Raw genomic sequence first — 25,703 nt, 5'->3', positions numbered from 1 at the left:
TGGTGTAAGTTGGTGGTCTAGTTTCATTTTTTTTTTCATGTATCTGTCTAATTTTCCCAACACCATTTATTGAAGAGACTGTCTTGTCTCCATTGTATGTTCATTCCTCCTTTGTCAAATATTAATTGAGCATAGTGATTTGGATCGATTTCTTGGTTCTCTATTCTATTCCATTGATCTATATGTCTGTTCTTGTGCCAATAACAGGCAGTTTTGAGAACAGTGGCTTTGTAAAACAGCTTGAAATATGGTATTGAGATCCCTCCCACTTTGTTCTTCTTTCTCAGGATTGCTGTAGCTATTCGGGGTCTTTTTTTATTCCACATGAATTTTTGGAAAGTTCTTTCTAGGTCTGTGAAGTATGGCATTGGTATTTTAATGGGAAGTGCATTGAAATTATAGATTGCTTTGGGTAGTATGGACATTTTGATGATGTTGATTCTACCAATCCATGAGCATGGTATGTTCTTCCATCTTTTTATGTGTTCTTCTATGTCTTTTTTCAGTGTTGTGTAGTTTTCCGCGTATAGGTCTTTTACCTCCTTAGTTAAGTTTATTCCTAGGTATCTTAATTTTTTTGGTGTGATGGTAAATGGGATTGCTTTTTTAGTCTCACTTTCTATAAGTTCATTATTGGTGTATAGAAATTCCTTAGATTTCTTAGCATTTATTTCATATCCTGCTACTCTGCCAAATTCATTTATTAAGTCCAATAATTTTTTGATGGAGTCTTTAGGGTTTTCTATGTACAGTATCATGTCATCTGCAAATAAGGACAGTTTTACTTCTTCTTTTCCAATTTGGATGCCTTTTATTTCTTCTTCTTGTCTGATTGCAATGGCTAGTATTTCCAACAGTATGTTGAACAGGAGTGGTGAGAGTGGACATCCCTGTCTTGTTCCTGTTCTTAGGGGAAATGGTTTTAATTTTTGCCCATTGAGTATGATGTTGGCTGTGGGTTTGTCATATATGGCTTTTATTATGTTGAGGTATGATCCTTCTATTCCCATCTTGCTGATAGTTTTTATCAAGAAAGAGTGTTGGATTTTGTCAAATGTGTTTTCTGCATTAATTGATATGACTATATGGCTTTTATCTCTCAATTTGTTTATGTGACGTATCACATTTATTGATTTGCGAATATTGTACCATCCTAGCATCCCAGGGATAAATCCTACTTGGTTGTGTTGCATGATCTTTCTGATGTACTACTGGATTCGATTTGCTAGAATTTTGTTGAAGATTTTGGCATGTATGTTCATGAGCGATATTGGCCTGTAATTCTCTTTCATTGTGTTATCTTTATCTGCTTTTGGTATTAGGGTGATGCTGGCTTCACAGAAGGAGCTTGGAAGTGTTCCTTCTTCTTGAATTTTCTGGAATAGTCTGAGGAGGATAGGCTTTAGCACTTCCTTGAGTGTTTTGTAAAACTCCCCTGCGAAGCTGTCTGGCCCCGGGCTTTTGTTTGCGGGAAGCTTTTTGATGACTGCTTCAATTTCTTCCATAGTTATCAGCCTATTGAGATTTTTAGTCTCTTCCTGAGTAAGTTTTGGAAGGTTGTGTTTTTCTAGCAATGTGTCCATTTCCTCCAGGTTGTCTAGTTTTTTGGAATAGAGTTGTTCATAGTATTTTTTAAAAATTCTTTGTATTTCTGTGGGGTCTGTTGTTATTTCACCTCTTTCATTTCTGGTTTTGTTTATTTGGGTCCTTTCTCTTTGCTTCTTGGTGAGCCTGGCTAGAGGTTCATCAATCTTGTTTATCCTTTCAAAGAACCAGCTCTTGGTTTTGTTGATCTTGTGTATTGATTTTTTGGTCTCTATGTCGTTCATTTCTGCTCTGATCTTTATTATTTTCTTTCTTCTGCTCACTGTGGGCTTTTCTTGTTGCTCCCTTTCTAATTCTTTGAGTTGTTGAGTTAGATGATTTATTACCATTTTTTCTTGTTTTTTTGAGGTAGGCCTGTAGAACTATACACTTCCCTCTCAGGACTGCTTTCATTGTGTCCCATAGGATGTGCAATGTTGTGTTTTTATTGTCATTAGTCTCCAGGATGTTTTTAATTTCTTCTTTGATCTCATTGATAACCCAATCATTGTTTAGTAGCATGCTATTCAGTTTCCAAGTGCTTACATTTTTTGGAATGTTTTTATTGTAGTTTATTTCTAATATTATGCCATTGTGGTCTGAGAAAATGCTTGATAGGATTTCAATCTTTTGAATTTGGGTAGACTTTGCTTGTGACCCAATATGTGGTCTATTTTTGAGAATGTCCCATGTGCACTTGAGAAGAACGTATATTCCATGGCTTTGGGTTGAAATACTCTGAAGATGTCAGTTAGGTCCATCTGATCTAGTGTGTCATTTAGAATTGCTGTTTCTTTGCTGATTTTTTGTCCAGAGGATTTATCCATTGATGTCAGCGGTGTATTAAATTCCCCTACTATGATTGTATTGATGTCGATCTCTCCCTTGATATCTTCCAGGAGATTTTTTATGTATTTGGGCGCTCCTGCATTGGGTGCATATATGTTTACCAGAGTTGTATCTACTTGCTGGATTGCTCCCTTTAGTATTATGTAGTGGCCTTCCTTATTTCTTATTATGGCCTTTACTTTGAGGTCTATTTTATCTGATATAAGTATCACAACCCCAGCTTTTTTCTCATTTCCATTTGCCTGAAAAATGTTTTTCCATCCCTTCACCCTCAGTCTGTGTGAATCTTTTGGTCTATTGTGGGTCTCTTGTAGACAGCAAATATATGGGTCACGTTTTCTCATCCATTCAGCTACACTATGTCTTTTGATTGGTGCATTTAATCCATTTACATTTAATGTTATTATTGATAAGTACCTGTTTGTTGACATATTTTTCCTTAGTGTTTGTGTTTCTTCTTGCCTTTCTCTTTCTTCTTTTTATAGCAGCCCCTTTAGCATTTCTTGCATTGCTGGCTTGGTAGTGATGAACTCTCTTAGCACTTTTTTGTCTGTGAAGCTTCTGATTCCACCTTAAATTTTGAATGATAGCCTTGCTGGGTATAGTATTCTTGGATTCAGTCCCTTGTTTTGCATCACTTTGTATATTTCATTCCATTCCCTTCTGGCCTGGTGTGTTTCTGTTGAGAAATCAGTTGATATTCTGATAGGAGATCCCTTATAGGTAACTTTCTGTCTCTCTCTGGCAGCCTTTAAGATTCTTGCTTTGTCGTTGGTGTTCGTCAATTTAATTATGATGTGTCTTGGTATCGGTCTTTTGGGGTCCAACTTGTTTGGGACTCTGTGTACTTCTTGGACTTGGATAATTTTTTTCTTGCCAATATCAGGGTAGTTTTCTGTCATTATTTCTTCTAACAGGTTTTCTATTCCTTGCTTCTCTTCCTATCCTTCTTTTATCCCTATTATTCCAACGTTGTTTTGTTTTGTGTTGTCCTAATGCTCCCTTAGGCTCTCCTCTTGCTTTTTAAGTCTTCTTTCCAGTTGCTGCTGTGTTTGTGTGTTTTTTCCTACCTTGTCTTCTAATTTGCTGATGCAGTCCTCAGCCTCTTCTACTCTACTCTTTAAGCCTTCCATTGTGTTCTTTATTGCAGCTATGTCATTCTTCATCTCCTCTTGGTTTCTTTTCATGTTGGTGACATTTTCATTCAGCTCCTTATAGTTCTCATTTAGTTGTGTGTATTTGTCATCCATCCGATTAAACATCCTTATAACGAATACACTGAATTCTTTCTCTGTTAAGCTGCTAGCTTCAAGTTCATTTAACACCCTTTCTGGTGATTCATGTTTTTCTTTCCTTTGGAAATTTCCTTTGTGTCTCCCCATGTTTTCCTGTAATGTTTTAATTGTAGATCCAATTGCTTTGCTACCCAGGTTCTTTTGGTGATGGTGCTACTGGTATAATCTCTCAGTTCTCCTGGGCTTTGTAATCTAGTGTAGTTCCCGACTTGAACTATTTGGGTTCTCTTGATGTAGGCCTGGAAGCTTGAGAGGCACAGCTGCGGTGTCTAGAGGTCAGCAGTTGTGGAGGGTAGTATCCCAATTTTTTCTGTCTTGCCCCCTAAATTGAAATTACGCTTGCCCAGTGGGGACTCACAGTGGCTCCAAGGAACCGTCTGTCGGGGTGATGTGGCTCAGGGGTCCTGCACCCTGGAAAGGCGTGACTGTGTTGCCCAGAATTCTGTAGTTGTGGGGTGGGCAGACTCAGCTTTTGCTGCTGTACCTGTGGTGGATAGGCGCTTACTCCCAGTGGCGGCTCACAGGAGCACCTGCGATAAGTTTGCCAGCGAGGCACACTGAAGCACTCTGGAGAGCTCTGGCAGTGTAACTGTGTAATTGAGGTGCCTAGCTGCTAAAGGTTTTTCTTTTGGGCAGTTCCTATGGCCTCAGGGAGTATTCAGATTCTATGGTGATAATCAGGGTGGAATCAGGGTGTGGCTATATTGGTAGCCTGGAGACTAGAGGGAGGGGCTATTTCTCAGGAGAAAATGGTGACCAGGGATCCCATGTGAGTCAGCACCAGACACACTTCCACTTCTCCTGGATCTGTTCCCTGCCTACTCTGCCAAGATTCCACAACTCCACCCCTTCTCCTGCACCTCAGCCATGGGTAAGTGAAAGGTCCTACGAATTAGGTTCAGTGGAGAAAGACACAGGCCCCGGACCGTGTCTTTACCAGCTCCTCTCTTGCCGGCACTGCACGGTCGGGCAGTTAGCTCTTCAGGGCTGCCTTTGAGCTCAGATCCCAAATCAGACTCCAAGGTCTAAAATCTACTACCTCCCGCAGTCCCATGGACCCTTTTTCTCACAGTCAGACGCTTTGCCTGTCCTCCGGGACGCGGCTTGGCACCGTGTAGTTTTCCCCTGACCTTCTGGGCTTAGAGATCCAGCAGATTCTATTGCCCAGATCCTTGTTTTACCTTTTTCCAGGAGATCTCTGCCCTTCCCAGCTGCAAACTGTCTCACCAGCTGCATCTCCTTCGCCAATTCAGGCTAGATTCCTCTGGTTTCAGCTGCTACCTCTATTTCCTCCTAGAAAAGGATCTGGACACATCTGCCTATTCCGCCGCCATTTTGTTCTTCCCCTAACCTTGCTTCTTGATGGAACCTGTATTGATGTCACTCTTACTTGCTTTTTATGGATTATGAAACCATCAGCCATGCATGTAGCTTCTGAAACAATGCTGAACTTTACTTATTGGTATTGAAACACCAAATATAAAGACAGAATTTATTTTGGGGGAGATACCTATTCTACTCCTGTATTCTGACACCTACTTTATTTATCTCTAAAATTGTGATATAAAAATGAAAGCATAATTAATTAGTTCTTCCAATTGGCCAGTGGCAAAATTGTCTTAGATGAAGGACACAGTAGATATCTCAATTTCATTTGAGGCTTAAAGTGGGTGGGATTTAAAAGGCTTTCAGTGGTAACACTGTTTTTCTGTTTAACTGTTTAATTCTAATGTCACATGACTGTCTTACATTTTCTCATATCAGTATAACCTCAAATATAGAACCTCATATGTTTCTTCATGCAGTTACCTGTTTTGAGCAGTAAGTCCCAAGGATATTTGTGACCTAGAAGTGGATTTCCTTTGATTTATTATAGTTGTCACTTTTTGTTTTACAATGGGGAAAGCTCTGGGGTTTTGCATTTTTATTTTATTGTTTAAGGTATTACAAATAGTAGTACATATGTCTCTTCTTTTTTTTCCCCACTGACCTACCCCCAGCCTCCCCCACCCCCTGGCACTTGCCCTCATCCCACCGCCCCCAGTGTCTTGAGGCTGATGGCTTTACTTATATGCATCCATACAAGTCCTTCGGTTGATCTCTTACCCCCGCAACCCTCCCCTACCTTCCCGCTGTAGTTTGACAGTCTGATGGATGCGTCTCTGTCTCTGGATCCGTTTTTGTTCATCAGTTTATGTTGTTCATTATATTCCATAAATGCGTGAGATCATGTGGTATTTATCTTTCTCTGACTGGCTTATTTCACTTAGCATAATGCTCTTCAGATCCATCCATGCTGCTGCAAATGGTAAGAATTCCTTCTCTTTTACAGCAGCATAGTATTCCATTGTGTAGATGTACCATAGTTTTCTAATCCATTCATCTGCTGATGGGCATTTAGGCTGTTTCCAAATCTTAGCTATTGTAAATTGCGTTGCAATGAACATAGGGGTGCATATATCCTTTCTGATTGGTGTTTCTGTTTTCTTGGGATATGTTCCTAGAAGTGGTATTACTGGGTCAAATGGCATTTCCATTTTTAATTTTTTAAGGAAATGCCATACTGTCTTCCACAGTGGCTGCACAGTCTGCATTCTCACCAGCAGTGAAGAAGGGTTCCTTTTTCTCTGCATCCTCTCCAGCACTTGTCATTTGTTGATGATAGCTGTTCTGACATGTGTGAGATGGTACCTCATTGCTGTTTTGATTTACATCTCTCAGATGATTAGTGACTTTGAGCATGTTTCCATATGTCTATTGGCTTTCTGAATGTCCTCTTTCAAAAAGTGTATATTTAGGTCCTTTGCCCATTTTTTGATTGGATTGTTTATCTTCCCTTTGTTAAGTTGTATGAGTTCCTTGTAAATGTTGGAGATTAAACCCTTATCGAAGACAACATTGGCAAATATGTTCTCCCATGCAGTGGGTTTTCTTGTTGTATTGTTGATGGTTTATTTTGCTGTGCAGAAGCTTTTTATTTTGATGTAGTCCCATTTGTTTATTTTCTCTTTAGTTTCCATTGCCCTAGGACAGTGATGGGCAACCTTTTGAGCTTGGTGTGTCAAACTTCACCAAAAAACTGAGTATAACTCAGGTAGTGTGTCACTTTGAGGAAAAAACTAACTCCAAGACTCTAGTCGCAAATGTTTCATCCTCAGGAGCAGCAAATCTTTCATCCTCAGCATGCGGCCGCATGTCATCAGAAATGGCTACGTGTGTCAGTGCTGACACGCATGTCATAGGTTTGCCATCACTGCCCTAGGAGCTGTATCGGTAAAGATATTGCTATGACAAATGTCTGCTATTTTGTTGCCTATGGCTTCTTCTAAGATTGTCATGGTTTCCCATCTTATGTTTAAGTCCTTTATCCATTTTGAGTTTATTTTTGTGTATGGTGTAAGTTGGTAGTCTATTTTCATTTTTTTGCAAGTATCTGTCCAGTTTTTCCAACACCATTTATTGAAGAGACTATCTTGTTTCCGTTGTATGTTCTTGCCTCCTTTGTCAAATATTAATTGAGCATATTGGCTTGTGTCTATCTCTGGGTTCTCTGTTCTCTTCCACTGGTCTATATGTCTGTTCTTGTGCCAGTACCATACAGTTTTGAGAGCAGTAGCTTTGTAGTGTTGCTTGATATCTGGTATTGTGATCCCTCCAACATTGTTCTTTCTCAAGATTGCTGCAGCTATTCGGGGTCTTTTTTTTTTTTTATTCCAGATGAATTTTTGGAGAATTTGTTCTAGGTCTTTGAAGTATGCCATTGGTATTTTAATGGGTATTGTGTTGAATTTATAGATTGCCTTGGGTAGTATGGACATTTTAATGATGTTGATTCTACCAATCTATGAACATGGTATTTTCTTCCATTTGTTCATGTCTTCCTCTATCTCTTTTTTTTTTTATCGTCCTGAAATTTTCTGAGTATAAGTCCTTTGTCTCCTTGGTTAAGTTTATTCCTAGGTATCTTAATTTTTTTGTTGCAATGATAAATGGGATTGCTTTTTTAATTTCTCTTTCTGTGAGTTCATTATTGGTGTATATAAAAGCCATAGACTTATGGGTGTTTATTTTGTATCCTGCTACATTGCTGAATTCATTTATTAAGGTTCGTAGTTTTTTGATCAAGTATTTGGGGTGTTCTATGTACAATATCATGTCATCTGTGAATAAGGACAGTTTTAATTTTCTTTTCCTATTTGGATGCCTTTTATTTCTTCTTCTTGACTGATTGAAATGGCTAGTACTACTTCCAGTACTATATCAAAAAAGAGTGGTGAGAGTGGGTATCTCTGTGTTGTTCCTGTTTTCAGAGGAAATGGTTTTAGTTTTTGCCCATTGAGTATGATGATGGCTGTGGGTTTGTCATATATAGCTTTTATTATGTTGAGGTATTATCCTTCTACTAGTAGCCCGGTGCACGAAATTCATGCACATTGAATGGGAATTAATTAGATGAAATATTTTAATATTGCTATTTGCCCTTTCTCTATAATAAAAGTGTGAGATATAAAAGGAAATGAGTACAATGTATAGGAAAATAATACGTAATTTTATTAATAACTAAACAATAACAAAATGATATAACAACAATAACAAATTCGTAATATAAAAACAACATTGATGCAAATAATGACTGATAAAGTGATTAAACTTATTCTAATATCTCCCTGTATACCACATTAAGAGTAAAAACACTTTCAGAGTGCTTGACTAATTTCCCTTGAGATAAAGTATTTACAACTTTAACTTTAACGTAACATGCTCTTTGAACTCAAGAGAAAGCAACAGCCATAACTGGTTTGGCTCAGTCAATAGAGTGTCGCCCTGTGGACTGAACGGTCCCAGGTTCGATTCCAGTCAAGGGCATGTACCTTGGTTATGGGCACATCCCCCGTAGGAGGTGTGCAAGAGGCAGCTGATCGATGTTTCTCTCTCATCGATGTTTCTAACTCTCTGTCCCTCTCCCTTCTTCTCTGTAAAAAAAATCAATAAAATATTTTTAAAAAATACTAAAAAAAAAAAAAAAGAGAGAGAGAGAAAGCAACATTAATTGACCATGTCCAAAAACAGGTTCAGGTAGGAATATTCCTACTCTGTCTAGAGTTTGTCCTTGTGATTTATTAATAGTCATCACAAATGCTGGCATAACGGGAAACTACCTTCGAATTAATTTAAATGGGTGGCCAGTGTCAGATGGGGACAAACCAATTCTTGGAATCAGAACAATCTCTCCCTCTGCAGATCCTGTTAATATTTCAGCTTTGATAATGTTAGGTCGCAATCTTTTGATAATAAATATGGTACCATTACAAAGACCCCATTTACTATTAAGATTTCTCAATAGCATGATGATTGCACCCACTTTCAATTTTAATTTATGACACGGCATTCCAGAAGGAGTAATACTATTAAGAAATTCAATAGGAAAATTTTCCTTTTCAGCATCATCTGTTGAGTCAATGGAATCATCACTCAAATAGGTGTGAAAATCTCCATCAAGTATATCCAAAATGTCTTCATTTAATTTTTGAACGTGCTCATTTTTTGAACAAAGAATTGCACGTGTAGATATATTTTTAATATTATCTATAGATATACTATTTCCAAAGTTGGCTTTAATAATAGATCCATTAAAAATAATTTCATGGGGAATTTCAATAATATCCATTCCTAAATTAAAACTGCTATCAAGTTTGCCATCTCCTAGTTTTACTAACCATTCACTATAAGCAGAATCCTCTGATCTCATATTTGTTTTAAGAGACAACTATCTGAAACATCCCCAAACACTACAGTACTTTAAACTTATTTGTACTATGGCCAATCGTATAGCATGGTGGCACAAAAATCCCCTCTGAAAAGAACTTTCCCACCAAATGCAACATTCAAAGTAGCGCCAGCGAGAGCTTTATATGTATGGCACGTGTGCGAGTCAAAGTTTATTTTTAAATTTCCAGTGTGTGTCATATGTACTGGTTGGTCAGACGGATGGACAAATGTCGGTCACTTAGCCTTTTATCTATACAGATTATGAGTCATGATTTTACCTTTTTAAAAAATTATCCTTTAATACCTCCAAAGCACAATGAGTAAGAATCTGAAGGTTTATGTGGCTTCTATTTGGTTTCTAGGACAAAGTTCTTTCCTTTACCCATCACTCACTTCTCTCCTTTTATTCTTGAATGTTAATTCCAACATAATTTTTGTAACACCTCTTGAAAAGGATTCCACCAAGTTTTTGATAGTCCACATGATAAAACTTACAGAAAAACTACAGCATGAGACTTTCATTCTATCACTAACTTCATATAACTGTAATTCCTCAGTCTCTATAGAATGAAAAAGGAAAATAAAAGTGCCTTCTCTCATTCCAAGGCCTTTCTCAGTCAGGCAACCACAAAAAGAATGAGCCTACAATTCATGTCATGTAATCTCCATCAGGCATAATTCAAATCAAATCCCATCATGCAAAGTCTGGGATAATTAAAATGTATAAGAGAACAGTGGTGACCTGGGGGAGAACTTATGAAACCTTGTCTCCTGCTTTTGCTGAATATTATTTTTGTTATGCTAGACTCCAAGTCCCTATCGGGGACCTGGTCAGGCAGCTTCCGGTGCTAACCCACGCCGCCTGCCCTGGTCCGTGATCCGTGATCACGCCACCTGCCCAGGTCCTTGATCCAGGATGGCAGACCTGGGCAGGCGGCTGCAGGTGCTAACCCACACCACCTGCCCTGGTCCGTGATCCGTGATCGTGGACCTGGGCAGGCAGCTACGGGCGCTAACCCACGCTGCCTGCCCTGGTCCGTGATCCCTGATAGGGGCTTCGAGTCAGCCGCCACTGGCAGCGGCTGACTCGAAGCCCTTATCCGGGACCTGGTCAGGCAGCTGCCGGTGCTAACCCACGCTGCCTGCCCTGGTCCGTGATCTGTGATCTGTGATCGTGGACCTGGGCAGGCGGCTACGGGTGCTAACCCACGCCTCCTGCCCTGGTCCATGATCCCTATCCAGGACCTGGTCAGGCAGCTATTGGCACTAACTCATGCTGCCTGCCCTGGTCCGTGATCCGTGATGGCGGACCTGGGCAGGTGGCTGCGGGCGCTAACCCACCCTGCCTGCCCTGGTCCGTGATCCCTGATCGGGGCTTCGAGTCAGCCGCTGCTGGCTGCGCCTGTCTCGAAGCCCCTATCCAGGACCTTGTCAGCCAGCTGCCAGCACTAACCGCCTGCCCCAGTCTACCATCATGGCTTGGATTCCACCGGCAGTGGGTGCTGCCCCTCCCCCCGCCATCTTTGCTGGTTTAATGTGTATATTTGCTCCTGATTGGCTGGTGGGCGTGGCTGGTGGGCGTGGTTTATGGGTATAGCGAAGGTACGGTCAATTTGCATATTACTGTTTTATTGGGTAGGATTCCCACCTTGCTGAGAGTTTTTATAAAGACAGGGTGTTGGATTTTGTCAAATTCTTTTTCTGCATCAATGTATATGATTATATGGTTACTTCTTGGTGAGCCTGGCTAGAGGTTCATCAATCTTGTTTATCCTTTCAAAGAAACAGCTCTTGGTTTCATTGACCTTTTGTATTGTTTTTTTCATCTCTATGTCATTTATTTCTGCTCTGATCTTTATTATTTCCTTCCTTCTGATCACACTGGGCTTTTCTTTTTGCTTTCTTTCTAATTCTTCAAGTTGCAGAGTTTGATAGTTTATTACCAGTTTTTCTTGTTTTTTGAGGTAGGCCTGTAATGCTATGAACTTCCCTCTCAGGACTGCTTTCACTGTGTCCCAAAGATTTTGGATTGTTATGTTTTCATTGTCGTTTGTTTCTAGGATGTGTCTTATTTCTTCTTTGATCTCTTTGGTAACCCAATCACTGTTTAATAGTATGCTATTCAGCCTCCAAGTGTTTGCATTTTTGTGATTGTTTTTACTGTAATTGATTTATAATTTTATGCCATTGTGATCTGAGAAGATGCTTGATATGATTTCAATCCTCTTGAATTTGGAGAGACTTTGCCTGTGTCCCAATATGTGGTCTATCTTTGAAAATGTCCCATGTGCACTTGAGAAGAATGTGTATTCTGTAGTTTTGGGGTAGAATGTTCTCAAGATGTCAATTAAGTCCATGTGATCTAGTGAGTCGTTTGCTAGATTGCTGTTTCTTTGCTAAGTTTTTGTCTAGAGGATTTATCCAGTGATGTTAATGGGGTATTAAAGTCTCCTACTATGATTGTGTTGCTGTCGATCTCTCCCTTAATACCTTCTAGACATTTTTTTATGTATTTGGGTGCTCCTGCATTGGGTGCATAAAGGTTTACCAGAGTTATATCCTCTTGTTGTATCTATCCCTTTAGCATTATGAAATGGCCTTTATTGTCTCTTTTTATGGTTTTCACTTTGAGTTCTATTTTGTCAGATATAAGTATTGCTACCCCAGCTTTTTTTTCATTTCCATTTGCCTGATAGATATTTTTCCATCCCTTCACTTTCAGTCTGTGTGAGTCCCTTGTTCTGAGGTGGGTCTCCTGTAGACAGTATATATATATGGGTCATGTTTCCTTATCCATTCACTCACTGGATGTCTTTTGATTGGAGCACTTAATCCATTTATGTTTAATGTTATTATTGCTAGGTACTTGTTTGTAACCATTTCTGTACTTTATGCCTGTGTTCCTTTCTCCTTTTCTATTTCTTCTTTTTATAGCATTCCCTTTAGCATTTCTTGCATTGCTGGCTTGGTAGTGATAAACTCCCTTAGCCTTTTTTTGTCTGCGAAGCTCTTGATTTCCCCTTCAATTTTAATTGATAGTCTTGCTGGATAAAGTATTCTTGGATTTAGTCCTTTGCTTTGCATCACTTTGTATACCTTCTTCCATTCCCTTCTAGCTTGATGTGTCGTTCTGTTGAGAAATCATTTGATAATCTAATGGGGAATCTTTTGTAGGTAACTCTGTTTCTCTCTTGCAGCCTTTAAGATTCTCTCTTTGTCCTGAACATTTGCCATTGTAATTATGATGTGTCTTGGAGTGGGTCTTTTGGGATTCATCTTGCTTGGGACTCTCTGTACATGTGTAACTTTTTTCTTCCCCATATCTGGGAAGTTTTCTGTCATTATTTCTTCAAATAGATTTTCTAATCCTTGTTGCTCTTCTTGTCCCTCTGACTGCCCTATTGTACATATGTTATTTCATTTCATGTTTTCCCAAAGCTCCCTTAGGCTCTCCTCCTGCTTTTTAATTTTTTTTCTCCAGTTACTCTTCAGATTGAGCTTGTTTCTCTACCTTATTTTCTAACTCACTAATTTGGTTCTCTGCTTCTTCTCATCTACTATTAAAACCTTCCATGGTGTTTTTGATTGTAGCTATATCATTTTTGATTTATTACTGATTTTTGCATAGGTTGTTGATTTTCTCATCTATCCGGTGTATGAACTGTATGACCATTACTCTGAATTCTTTTTCTGTCATGTTGCATGCTTCTATTTCATTAATTTCCTTTCCTGGCAACTCCTCATTTTCTTTCCTCTGGGGATTGTGTCATCTCCCCATTCTGACTATCACCAGAAGGTTCAAATATCAAGTTATGTGGGCCTGGGCCATGTGCAGTGGGAGCTTCGCACCCCTTGAGTGTCACTGAAGAGCTCCAACCTCAAGATGTGTGGCTGCCATGGGTTGGTGGGAGCCACGCTCACCCAGGATCAGAGTCACAAGTGCTCAGTGTGGCCTCGTACATGCTCCTGGTATCAGGGACCCTGCCTGTGCCTCACTGAAACAGAGACCCCATTGGCGTGTGCTGAAAATCAGAGTCCCCTAGCATGCCAGGAGTCAGAGTTCCCCTGTGCCTGCACCAAGAATAGAGTATCAGAGTGTCTGTTGCTTGGTGCGGCCTCACACTGAGAATCAGGGTCCGTTTGTGTGCATGTACTAAGAATGGGAGTCACTGGCTCTTAGCATGAATGCACTGGGAATCAGAGATCCCAAGTGCACGGGATGAGACACAGAGTCAAGTCACTAGCGCTCAGTGCTGTCCCTCGTCTGGAGAATCAGGGTCCCAGTCAGCTTGGGGGACAGGATTGCACAGTAGCACTGTATCGGCAGGAGGTTCATTCCTGTGCTGCGGAAAACAGACTTCCATGTGCACTTACCCAGAATCGAAGTCAGGTGGCACTGCTGCCCTTTGTGGGCGTGGGGCTCAGTCGCCCAATTGTGTTTTGGGGAACAGATTCCTAGTGTCCGCGTGCTCCCAGGCTCAAATCCCGTAGCTGTGCTGCGGCCTGTGCAAAGGGCAGGTCTAGCAGTTCCTATGGCACTGCCAAGAGCCTGAGGGGTGGGGAATGGGCTCTGTGCCTCACAGAAATCTGCGGCCGGGATGTTTGGATTCTTTGTGTCTGTGGGTCTGCAGCTGTGGTCATAGGTCTCTGTCCCCAGTGGCTGCAGGGTCCCGGTTTGCTTCTGAGACCAGACTGGGTGGTGCTGAGGCCAGGATCCTTGTTAGTCTCAAGCAGTTCTGTTTTTCAAGATGGCATGGTCTCTGTGCCTGTGCTGGCCACCCCCAGAGTGTCCGCAGTGGTAGCGAGGCTCTGCTGTCTCAGACTGCCCAGTTTGGCAGCCCCTTGGAAGACCTGCAGGATCTAACTCTCCCTCACTCATACACACACACACCACATACATCCACACACTACTCTATGGCTCCCTCACTCTCTCCCTCCCTACCTTCCTGCCAGTCGCCATCTTCTTCATTTTAGTTGTCACTTCTTGATTTCTTTGAATGATTCTTGTTCTGGGAGAAATTGTCAATAGCCAAGGAATCTATTTTTTTGCTTGTTAAACACATTAGCCAATATGGGAATAGATCAAATTACAATTGGATCCAATTAAAATATTATTTCTTTTTAATTTTTTAATCTTTCAAAAGCCATGTTTTTGTCAGTTTCACCTTAATAGGTAGACTCAATCATAAACTCAATGAATAGCATATTTATATTATATCCAAGTAGAATGATAGACATACAGATTCATATTGTCCGAAGTATTGCCTTCAACCAAGCTCATGCTCACATGATCTCAGACATGGAAAGGGCATCCAGAATATTTTTCACTACTGTTTTAAGATTCTAAACCCTCAAAGTTTCTTCTTATTACCTTAAGAGATCATAGAAACCTAGCATTTGTTAACTTGGAGACTCTCTCCCTTATAACACCATTTATCTTAACAGTAAATCTAAAGAAAATCTCTTTTGAGATGTTTGTAAGATAAAATACAAATACCTGGTAAAAATCTATTATCTTTGTAGCTGATTGATACCCTCATTCTATTTGAGCTTATGCTTTATCTTAAGTATGGACAGTTAGCTTCATTAAAATATCATTAATTCAGCTAATTCCAAGGGTTTGTTCCTTTCATGATGTAACTATCTCTACTTTGTTCCCTAGCCATAGACTTTACTTGTAACCTTAATCAACCCTATCAAAATATGTGTTATAATTTTCAAAGGGATCCAGGAGATAATGTGGATGGATAAGCACACTGCCTCTCTTTTACTTGAAGAAAAATTTGAAGTACTGATAGTTTCAGTTGTATAATTTCCTTATAATATTTATAAAAAACACTCCATCCAATGTTGCAATGGAAGTCTATTATAATGCATATATTCATTTAATAAAAAAATCATGAATACCAAAAAGTTTCCCCCTTTTAAAATTATCATATAGGGTCAATGAAGTCACTTTTCACCCACTGATGTTCTCAAAACATCTCCTAAGTTAGACACTCATGCTAATTCCCACGATGACTTTGCAATTGCTATTTGTGTCAGTGATATACTTACGGTAGCCATACTCAGCAAAAGAAAGGCACATTTTTCTTCCAAACTAAGGCCAGGCATTGTGTTTTACATTTCACCAAAATTCGTGCTTAGGAGAAGAGTTATAGTGGCTATCAATCACTAGCAGTAGCCACCAGATCATATTAATTCTGATAGCTAAAACTGCCTTACCAATTGCAGGCCTGTGAACATTGTGCTTTTTTCAAAAGTGTATGTTTTTTAGATATTATTTCTTCACCTCTATTTCCAGTCTAAAGTGCTACAGTACCCTATAGGTTTTCCTAGAAGCCATGTTATTTTCCTAGGCTATTGCCTGTGCTTTTATTAATTGGCCCATTGGTTGTCAATCATAAATTACTCCACAGGTAAATAAGTAGTACTTAGTCATGAAAGAACTTGAAGCCCACATAATTTCATTCTGATATCACTAAAGAAAGAAGCTTTACTCTTTTGCCCGCTTCTCTCTCTCTCTCTCTCTCTCTCTCTCTCTCTCTCTCTCTCTCTCTCATTCAAAATTTGAAAGGTGGCAATGATATAGTAGAAGAAAACCTTACCCAGAAACTTTAAGGCTTATATTTTTGCATTGGCTTGTTTGGAGAAGCTATATATTGCTTTAGAATGGAATACACTTATTTGAAAATTAGAAGCATTTTTCTTCTTCTGTTTCTATTCAGCTCAGACTGGCAAGTGCCTGTGGGACATGGCATTTTAAACTGCTTGTGCTCCACTATTTGACTTTCTCCATGGTCTCTGATGCAAAAGTCTCAGGAAGCATCAGCAGCAGATTTTTGCAATGAAAGAAGTTGTGTCATTCTCTTCAGTTTGGTGGATCTGAGCCTCCAAATTGGTCAAACCCTTTGCTTAATTGATATGCTGAGTATCTCAGATTGTTCTAATTGATATCAACCAAATTCCTTCCAGGAAGTCATATCTATTGGCAAAGGAATTATTAGACTAAAGAATTTTCACTGTATCATTCATTTTCCAGTTTATTACCTTGTAGCATGTGGCATAGCTAGAGAGGAGTAAAGATTTTTAGTGCATTATTTTTTTCTTTATTAATTAAGGTATTACATATTTTGTATATGATTTTGCTATCTCATTTGCTTCACTCTGAACACAAGTGTCCTGACTACACTTGCCAATTGGGATCCAACTAGTCTAGATATAAGTTCCTTAGTAACCATTTGGTTATAAGGAAAATTTCTACTTACATTATTTCAGATAAAAGGGGATTTGTTGAAAGAATACTATGGATAATTTGATGAACTTTCACCCTTATAAGCTATCAGGCCAGAAATAATAAAATAATCTTTGTTTGCTACATTTTTTTTCATATATTACATCTGATTTGTAATAAAATAACATTGATTTAAATCTGATGTCTTCTCACCATATCCAGTGCTATAACTCTAATCCAAGCCATGATCATTTCTCATTTGTAATTTTTCTAATGTCTCTATCTTATCTTTGTGCTTTACTCTTGACCTTACATTCTAGTCTTAACACAGCAGCTATTGTAATTTTTTTAAACTTAAATTTGATCAAACAACTCTCTAACAAATCCACATTTCACTTAGGGTTTAAACCAAAGTCATATCAATGATCTACAAGGCCCTACATAATCTCCACCATCCTTGTGCCATGGTTCTAACTTCATCTCTCCTACTAGTCTCCTCACTTTATTCAGCTTATTTGATCCTAGCCACATGTGCATCCTTGCTATTATTTTTTTGGCTTTTATAATTAAAAAAACACCTCCTATACATTTGGCAGTTTCAATCATTATTCATAATTCACAAGGACAGAATTTTTTTATTGAATCAGTGTATATCATCTGAAATCTGCATTCTTTAGTCTGAATTCAGTTACTGGATTCATTAAGCGATATAAACTAGAAGAACAAGATTCTCACTATTATTTCTTGAATATTTTAGGTGCACATCTGCATGAATGTCTTTGTCTGATTGTTACATCTCTATGAAAGCCCCCTCTACCCGCACATATATCTACAGGGTCAAATCCTTCACTTCCTCCAACACTTTATTTAAATGTCATTTTAATCACAAATCCATTTACTCCACCTGCACCCCATATTGTTGGCCTCCTTCATAGTTATTTTTCTTCTTTTTTCATAGTATTTATTACCTCTGTCACTTGTGTAATTTACTTTTAATGTTTATTCTTTGTTGACTATCTTCCACCACTAGAATGTAATCTCTATGAGAGCGAAGACCTTTGTTTTATAAACCGATACAATATTGAGACTTAGAATACTATTTGACATATGGTAGTCATGTGAGTGATATTTGTTGCATGAATGAAATAAATAATGGTTAAAAAATGAATTATTGAAAGGATAAGAAGTAGAAGAGAGCAGGGTTAGGTGGGAACTGATTCGGAATGCAGGGAACTAAAGGAACTTTCTTATTTCTCATCAGGCACTATGATCTTTTCCTTGTTTTTCTCTATATATTAGTTCCATAATCAATTCAATGGCATTTTGCAGCTTCTAGTATACAAGTCTTACACTTATTTTGTTAAAGTTACTCCTAAGTATTTTATTACTTTTATCTTATTATCAATGCAATTTGATAATAATTTAATTGTCATAGTGCTCATAGTTTATGTATAGAAATACAATTATTTTTGTAATTTTTACCTTTTATTTGATTAGTACGGTGTTTTACATTGATTTTCAAATGTTCTACCAACCTTGCTTTCCTGAGATGAATCCTACTTGATCATGTATAATCCTTGTTATATGTTGCTGAGTTTGGTTTACTAGTATTTTCTTTAGGGTTTTTGCATCTGTATTCATGAGAGATTTTGGTCTCTAGTTATTTTTTTCATTAAAATGTCTTTGTATGGTTTGGGTATCAAGCTAATGCTGCACTCATAGAATTAGTAGGAAAGTGTTCCCTCCTCTTCACATTTTTAAAAGTTCTAGAAAGATTGGGGCTAATTCTTCTTTAAATATTTTGAGAATTTACCAGTGCACTCATCTGGCCCAAGGCTTTCTTTACTGGCAGTTTTTTTTTTTTAATTATTACTAATTCAATCCCTTTACTTATTATAAGCCTACTCAGATTTTCTATTTCTTCTCGAGTCTATTTTGGTAGTATGTGTATTTCTAGGAATTTGTCTATTTTATCTAAGATACATAAATTATTTGCATACAATTACTCATTGTATTCCTGCATAATGCTTTTTCTCTCATAAGGTTGGCAGAAATGACCTCTCTTTTATTTCTGATTCTAGTAAGTTGAGCCCTTTCTCTCTCTCTCTCTCTCTCTCTCTCTCTCTCTCTCTCTCTCTCTCTCTCTCTTGGCTAGCCATAGGCCTCAGGAAAGAAGCAGACCAGTGGGGCCTTAATCTGATATACCCTACCCCAGATGGTCTTGGTCAAATGGTGGGGACTTTACAGTTCAGGTTGTGCCTATTTGGCTTTGACTGTATAAACACTGGCTGACACTGGCTGAAGCATATGTTTGGGGCCTCATGTGGTCCTCAGTTAATTCATGATTATTGCAGAGACCTTAGTAAGCAGAATCAGTTGAATCAATATTCAGCTAGTGATTAAAAAAAACAGTCTTTACAGATATCATCATGTTAGACAAAGATTATTGGCTTCTCTTTTGATTTTTTTCATTGTCTTTAAGCAAATACATTAAATGAAAGTGTGCTTTAGAGCACTAGTGTGTCTCTTTTTAACTTTAAGTTATTAGTGCCAAAGTCATAAAGGCTGGAGTACCACATTTGTTTCTACAAATTATGTTATTTGTTTGGGTCTAGGAATAATACTGAGATAGTGGTAACCTTAAATTCTTGTTTCATCCATAGACTCAATTGAAACCTTCCAACCAAATGGTTTTGAGATTACTTTAGATTTATTAATTTATTAAATATTGATTATGACTTTAGATTAAATAAGCCAAAAACTGGATAAAGATAATATGTCATCTTAGGTTGAGGTAGAGAAATAAGGTAATGAAATGATAGAAAACGCAGATGTAAGAAAGCATTTTAAAACAAATTACTCTGAGATTTTGTCTATAAGATCAGAGGTATTTAGGGAAATCAAGAAGAAACTAGAGTGATTTGAAAAATATATTTGAATTTTAATATCAGAATAGAAGCAGTAGAAGAATGAAAACAAAGTATTTACTTAGATGAAAGATAAGGCATAGAAGACCCTATTTTTCTGAAAGGAAAAAATGAGATATCAAAGGCCAGATAGAATAATGTAAGTAGAAAATGAAGATTGCTCCCTATTTAACTTATTTGAAAAGGATATTATTAAAGGGGGGAATATCAAAGTTTTAACTATATAGAAAGAAGTGATTATAATAAAAAAACCTATCAGAGAAAGAGATGAAAGTTCTCAGAAAACAACCAGATGTTATTTTCCAGTAGGGCCTGGGATCCAAGAGATTATAGAAAGATGCAGATAAAAAATCCAGGCAAAAAGGAGCAATTGGGGAACAAAATTTATTATCAAGGGCAGTTATACAGGAATAAATGATTACAGGGAACATGGAGAGAATTGATTAAAGTAGAAAAAACTATAAAATAGTATAAAATAATTATTATGTGAGTTTCAAGGTAGCACACTTCTTTTAGGTGGAAATTTAGTTATAACATGTGCCCTAAAAGAACAAGTGAGAAATTTAATGCATTAGAACTAAAAAAAAATGTACATAAAAAATGAGACATGTTAAATGGGAGTGAGATAGGACAATGAAAGATCAAGTTCAGACCTGGGTTAGGCATTGGTCTAATGGGAGAATATCTCTTGGGTACTATTATCCAACTCTAAAAGGTGAAGGTGAACATGATTTGTCTGAAGAGTAGATGCTTGTGACAGATCCAACTCTTAATGATTTCATATCTCTCACTAAGTTGAAATTTAGAACAATATGTTAGCAAAAAAATGTCTGAGTCAGAAATGAAATGGAAAGCAAAAGAAAACATCCAAATCCAGTAAAAAGTGCCTACCCTACATGTATCAGAGTTGAAAAGGTACCAAGTTAATAAACAGGTTTAATTGAGAGTTTCTGAAAAGCATAGAGGAACAACAGAGGAGAGTAAAAAATTAGAAGCATATTTCACCCTTAAAAGGGAACAAAGGAAATAGCAGACATAAATGTTACTTATGCCTTGGAAAATTGAAAGGTAGAGAAAAGTATTGACTTAAGGAACACATGAGAGCATTATTCATCAACTAGAGGCCCGATGCACAAAATTGGTGCAAGGGGCTCAGCCCTCACAGCCCCAGCTTCATCCGTAAGGTCATCCAGAAGGTCGTTTGGCTGTCTGGTCTAATTAGCATATTATGCTTTTATTATTATAGATATTAGATCCCTTTGTGGATAAACTTCAAGTGTCAATATCAGCTCCACTTCACAAATTTGCAGAGGGTGATACTCCAGCAGAAACAAATGTTGGGATAAGTATGATCCCTTGTTTAAGTGAAATATTTCACAAGACTGGTTACTTCCTTAGCAGGAGATAGTGGGATAAAGTACTGTAGCATAGGACTGAAAATGTTGGTTCTGAGGAGATAATGAAGGCAATGTTACTAGGTTGAATCCACTTTCACTGTATCACTGGGATATTAAAGGTGTGGGACCAAAGCAAAAATGGAAATTAAGAAGTCTGAAATCTGTAAAAGGGAATATTAACTGGGACTGTCACCATTTCAAATGTATAAACTTTTTGAATAACATTCTCTGAGAGATAAACTCCATACTCATATAGATGTTCTCCCTGTCAATATGTAGTTCCAAAATTAATGTCTGTGTGAGAGTTCTCTTCATTGGCTTGAGCTTCACTGGTCATGAACTCTAGTAAACTGATATCCTGGCATCCTGACTTGTTGGTATACTGGAGAAGCTTAAACCCAAATCACTTTTTGTTTGGTTATTGCTCCATTACCTCAGATACCACAGAGTCTCAGCTATGGTGAATCTGAATTCTTTTTTTTAATTGAATTTATTAGGATGTCATTAGTTCACAAAATCAAACAGGTACAACTTGATTTAAAACTAAAAACATCTACACACTGCATTGTGCACCCATCTCCCCAAGCAAAGTCTCTTTTCTTCCCCATTCCCTCCTTTACCCATCTCCACTCAGGGCCCACCACCCCTTCCCTCTGGCCCTCACCACACTGTTGTCTTCATCTGTGGATTATGCATATATGTTCTTTGGCTAATCCCTTCACCTTCTTTCATCCAATTCTACCTGTCCCCCTCCTCTCCGACACCTGTCAGTCTATGCCATGTTTTCATACCTCTGTTTCTATTTTGTTTATCAGTTTATTTTGCTCATTGAATTCCATATATGACTGAAATCATATGGCACTTGTCTTTCTCTGGCTTATTGGCTTATTTCTCTTAACATAATGTTCTCCAGGTTCATACATGTTGACGCAAAAAATAAAGTTTCCTTCTTTTGTTTAATTGTTTTTTTTTTATAGCCATTCAGTATTCCATTATGTAAATGTACCACAGGTTTTTTGTGTTTTGTTTTTTTTTTGTTTTTTTTTTTTTAATCCACTGATCTACTGATGGACACTTGGGCTATTTCCAAATCTTGGCTATTGTAAATAATGCTGCTATGAACATAGTGGTGCATATATTCTTTCAGATAAGTGTTTTGGGTTTCTTGGGATATATTCCTAGAAAAGAGATCATTGTGTCAAAAGGCAGTTCCATTTTTAATTTTTTTGAAGAAATGCCATACTCTTTTCTACAGTGGCTGCATCAGTCTGCATTCGCACCAATAGTGCACAAGAATTCCCTTTTCTCCACATCCTTGCCAGCACTTATTTTTTGTTGATTTATTGATGATAGCCATTCTAGCAGGTGTGAAACTGCACTTTTTTTTAAAAAATGTTTTTTTATTGATTTTTAGAGAGAGAGGGAGAGGGAATGAGACATAGAAACATGGATGAGAGAGAAACATAGATTGGCTGCCTCCTGCACATCCCCTACTGTGGATCGAGCCCACAACCCAGGCATATGGGAATTGAACCAATGACCTCTTGGTGCATGGGAGGACACTCAATCCAGAGCCACACGGGCTGGGCAAGTCTGCATTCTTAACAAAAGGTAGTAATTTATAGAGTTGGCGATATAAATTTTGAGGTCTTGAAGGACCTTCATTCATTCTATTTAAAAAAATCCCAAAGTTCCATCTGGTTTTTATTTTCTTGTGAAGTAAGTATGCTTGCAAAAAAAACAAGCTTTCTACCCCACTACTCCATGACATAAATGTAAAGAGGCCTACTCCTGCAGGGAAAGCAAATTTATATCAGCCACATTTTGCAATATTAGTTTAAGGAATAAAAGGGGCTATATTTTGATTTCCTTCTTTTTTATTCCTTGCCTGTCACTTCATTGACTTTAAAATTTGGGCAGGAAGATAGCTGTTACATTTATGAACCCTCTTAAGCCACAACAGATGGGAGATTTTATTGGAATTTGATAGTAAAATATGAAATAGTTAACAACTCAAGGAGCATAAAACGTTCCCTCTTATATTATTAATTCAAAAAAGACACACACATACTCATATGTTATATTCATGTTTCTATAGAGATTTTGAGGTACTAGGCAATATTAAGAGATGCTTACTTAAAATACTACTGAATTAGAAGTAAAAGATTCTGGATTTTATTTCTGCAGCTGCCACTAACTATCTGGGTTAAATCAGCTAAATTCCATAGTTTTGAATTTCTACAACTTTGAAATGAGTTTAATATTAAGTGATTCCCTTGATTTATCTATAGCAGATAACTCATAATAACCTAAAACTGAAATTTACATGAATATCCATTGACCGTAGAATGGATAAATAAATATTGATGCATACTTTTCAGTGAACACAAGGATGCATTTTTATAGGGTACAGAACTTTGAGTAAAATTTCTGAGTCATAGTGTATGTATATATCCATCTTCATAGATGTTGTCAAAAGTGTTTTAAAGTGCTTGACTATGACAATATATTTCTTACCAGCAGTCATATATCAGGATATCAGCTATTTATATTCTTGAAAAAATTTGATATTTTCTACCTTTTTCATTTTAGCCATTCATGTAGTATGTAGAGGTATTTCATTGTAATGCTGACATGCATTTCCCTGTTGACTGATAAAGTTGAGCACTTTTTTATATGTTGACTAGTGGCCTGGTGCATGGATTCGTGCACATTGAAAGGAAATTAATTAGAAGAAAGATTTGTGCAGTAATTACAGCAAAAAATTACATGTCAAAATAGTATATATAATATAGTATTATAAAATTCAAATACAAAATATTTTAATATTGTTATTCACCCTTTCTCTAAAATAGAAGTGACATAGATTAAATAAAATTAGTAAAATGTAAATGAAAATAATATATAAATTGATTAATAAACAATAATAACATGATATAAAAACAACAAAGATATGACATAAAATAAAAACATGATATAAAAACATTGATAAAAACAATGATAAATTGATTAATAAATAAACAACAACATGATATAACAACAACAAAAACATAATATAAAACAACAAAAACATGATATAAAAACAACATTGATAAAAACAATGACTGATAAATTGATTAAACATTTATAAAAAAAATAAATGTTTTTAAATTGCCAGTGGGCATATGTACCAGCCGGTCAGTAGGTCAGACAGTCAGACTGATGGACGGTTGGTCACTTAGACTTATATATATATATATAGATTGGCCTTAAAACCTTTGTTTTTAAAACTTCATTTTTTTTGGCTTATGATTCTAGTATAATTTTTCAAGTTTATTTTTAATGTAATTATAAAATCTTGATTATTGAAAGTATTACATATGACTCAGCTAATAAGAAATTTTCTCAGGTACAAATACCTAAATATTCTTTTATAAATTTATTTTTATTGATTACAGAGAGGAACAGAGAGGGAGAGAGGGATAGAAACATCAATGATGACAGAGAATCATCAAAGGCTGCCTCCTGCACGCCCCCCACTGGGGATATTAGCTCACAACCAGGGCATGGGCCCTGACCAAAAATCTAATCCTGACTTCCTAATTCATAGGTCGATGCTAAACCACTGAGCAACACCAGCTAGACACTAGATATTCTTAATAGAGAAAAATGATAATAATAATATACACTGAAATATATAGCTCAGGCCAAGAGTAATTAAGACAAATCATCAGGTGCCAGAAGCAATGAAAAAAATGAAAGCCAGAATGTTAATCTCATAAAATTACTATGGTGGAATGGAGATAGGCATTGACCTGAGAAATCAAACTCAGAGGCTGTAATGTTAAGGTCTTGGGCTTTACATTAGACATGAGAAGAAAATAAAGCTTTGACTCTGTAAGGTGAGAAGTTGGATCTGAGACCACTGCATAAAACTCTAAGTCTTGAAGACTTGCACTCTCAATGAAAGGGAACATTTCTTTCCTCTGGTCCAGGCAGAGTGAAAAAATGCTTGCTTTACCTAATATTCTGAGTGGGAGAATACACTATGCTCTGAGAAGCTAAAACCACAAACATAAGCTACACACAGGATTAGAGACTGAATATAACCTTTCCACAAAGTTGGGGAATCACTAACAGGGTTGGGTAAATCAGCTAACACATACACATATACTGTATATGTGTTGTATTTATATATAAGAGAGAGAAATTCCATACTGAAAATACTCTGAGGGCATGTGGAAGAAGAAGTATTCAATTCATATAATATTTCCAGAACAAAAAAAATTCCTGCTGAAGATTAGGTCAAAATAAACAAATAAAATTTTGAAAAGATACACAACAATAATATACTTCAGGAAAAGTCAACAGTCAAAACAAATAGAAAGATAAACACAAGAACATGAGATATAAAACAATCTGAAAAAAATATATACGAGTTTATCTATTAAATGCAACTTTAAAAAATCTTTATTATCGAAAGTATTATGTATGTCCCTTTTGCCCCCATCCATCTCTTCTAGCCTGCACCTACCCCTCCCCGCCGCAGACCTTCACCACCCTATTATCTGTGTCCATGGGTTATGAATATATGCATACAAGTTCTTTGATCTCTCCCACCCACCCACGCTCTGCTGCCTTCCCTCTGAGATTTGACAGTTTGTTTCAT

The sequence above is a fragment of the Eptesicus fuscus genome, chromosome 1 (genome assembly GCF_027574615.1).
Source record: "Eptesicus fuscus isolate TK198812 chromosome 1, DD_ASM_mEF_20220401, whole genome shotgun sequence".
Taxonomy (NCBI): Eukaryota; Metazoa; Chordata; class Mammalia; order Chiroptera; family Vespertilionidae; genus Eptesicus; species Eptesicus fuscus.
This window is presented reverse-complemented; position numbering follows the sequence as displayed.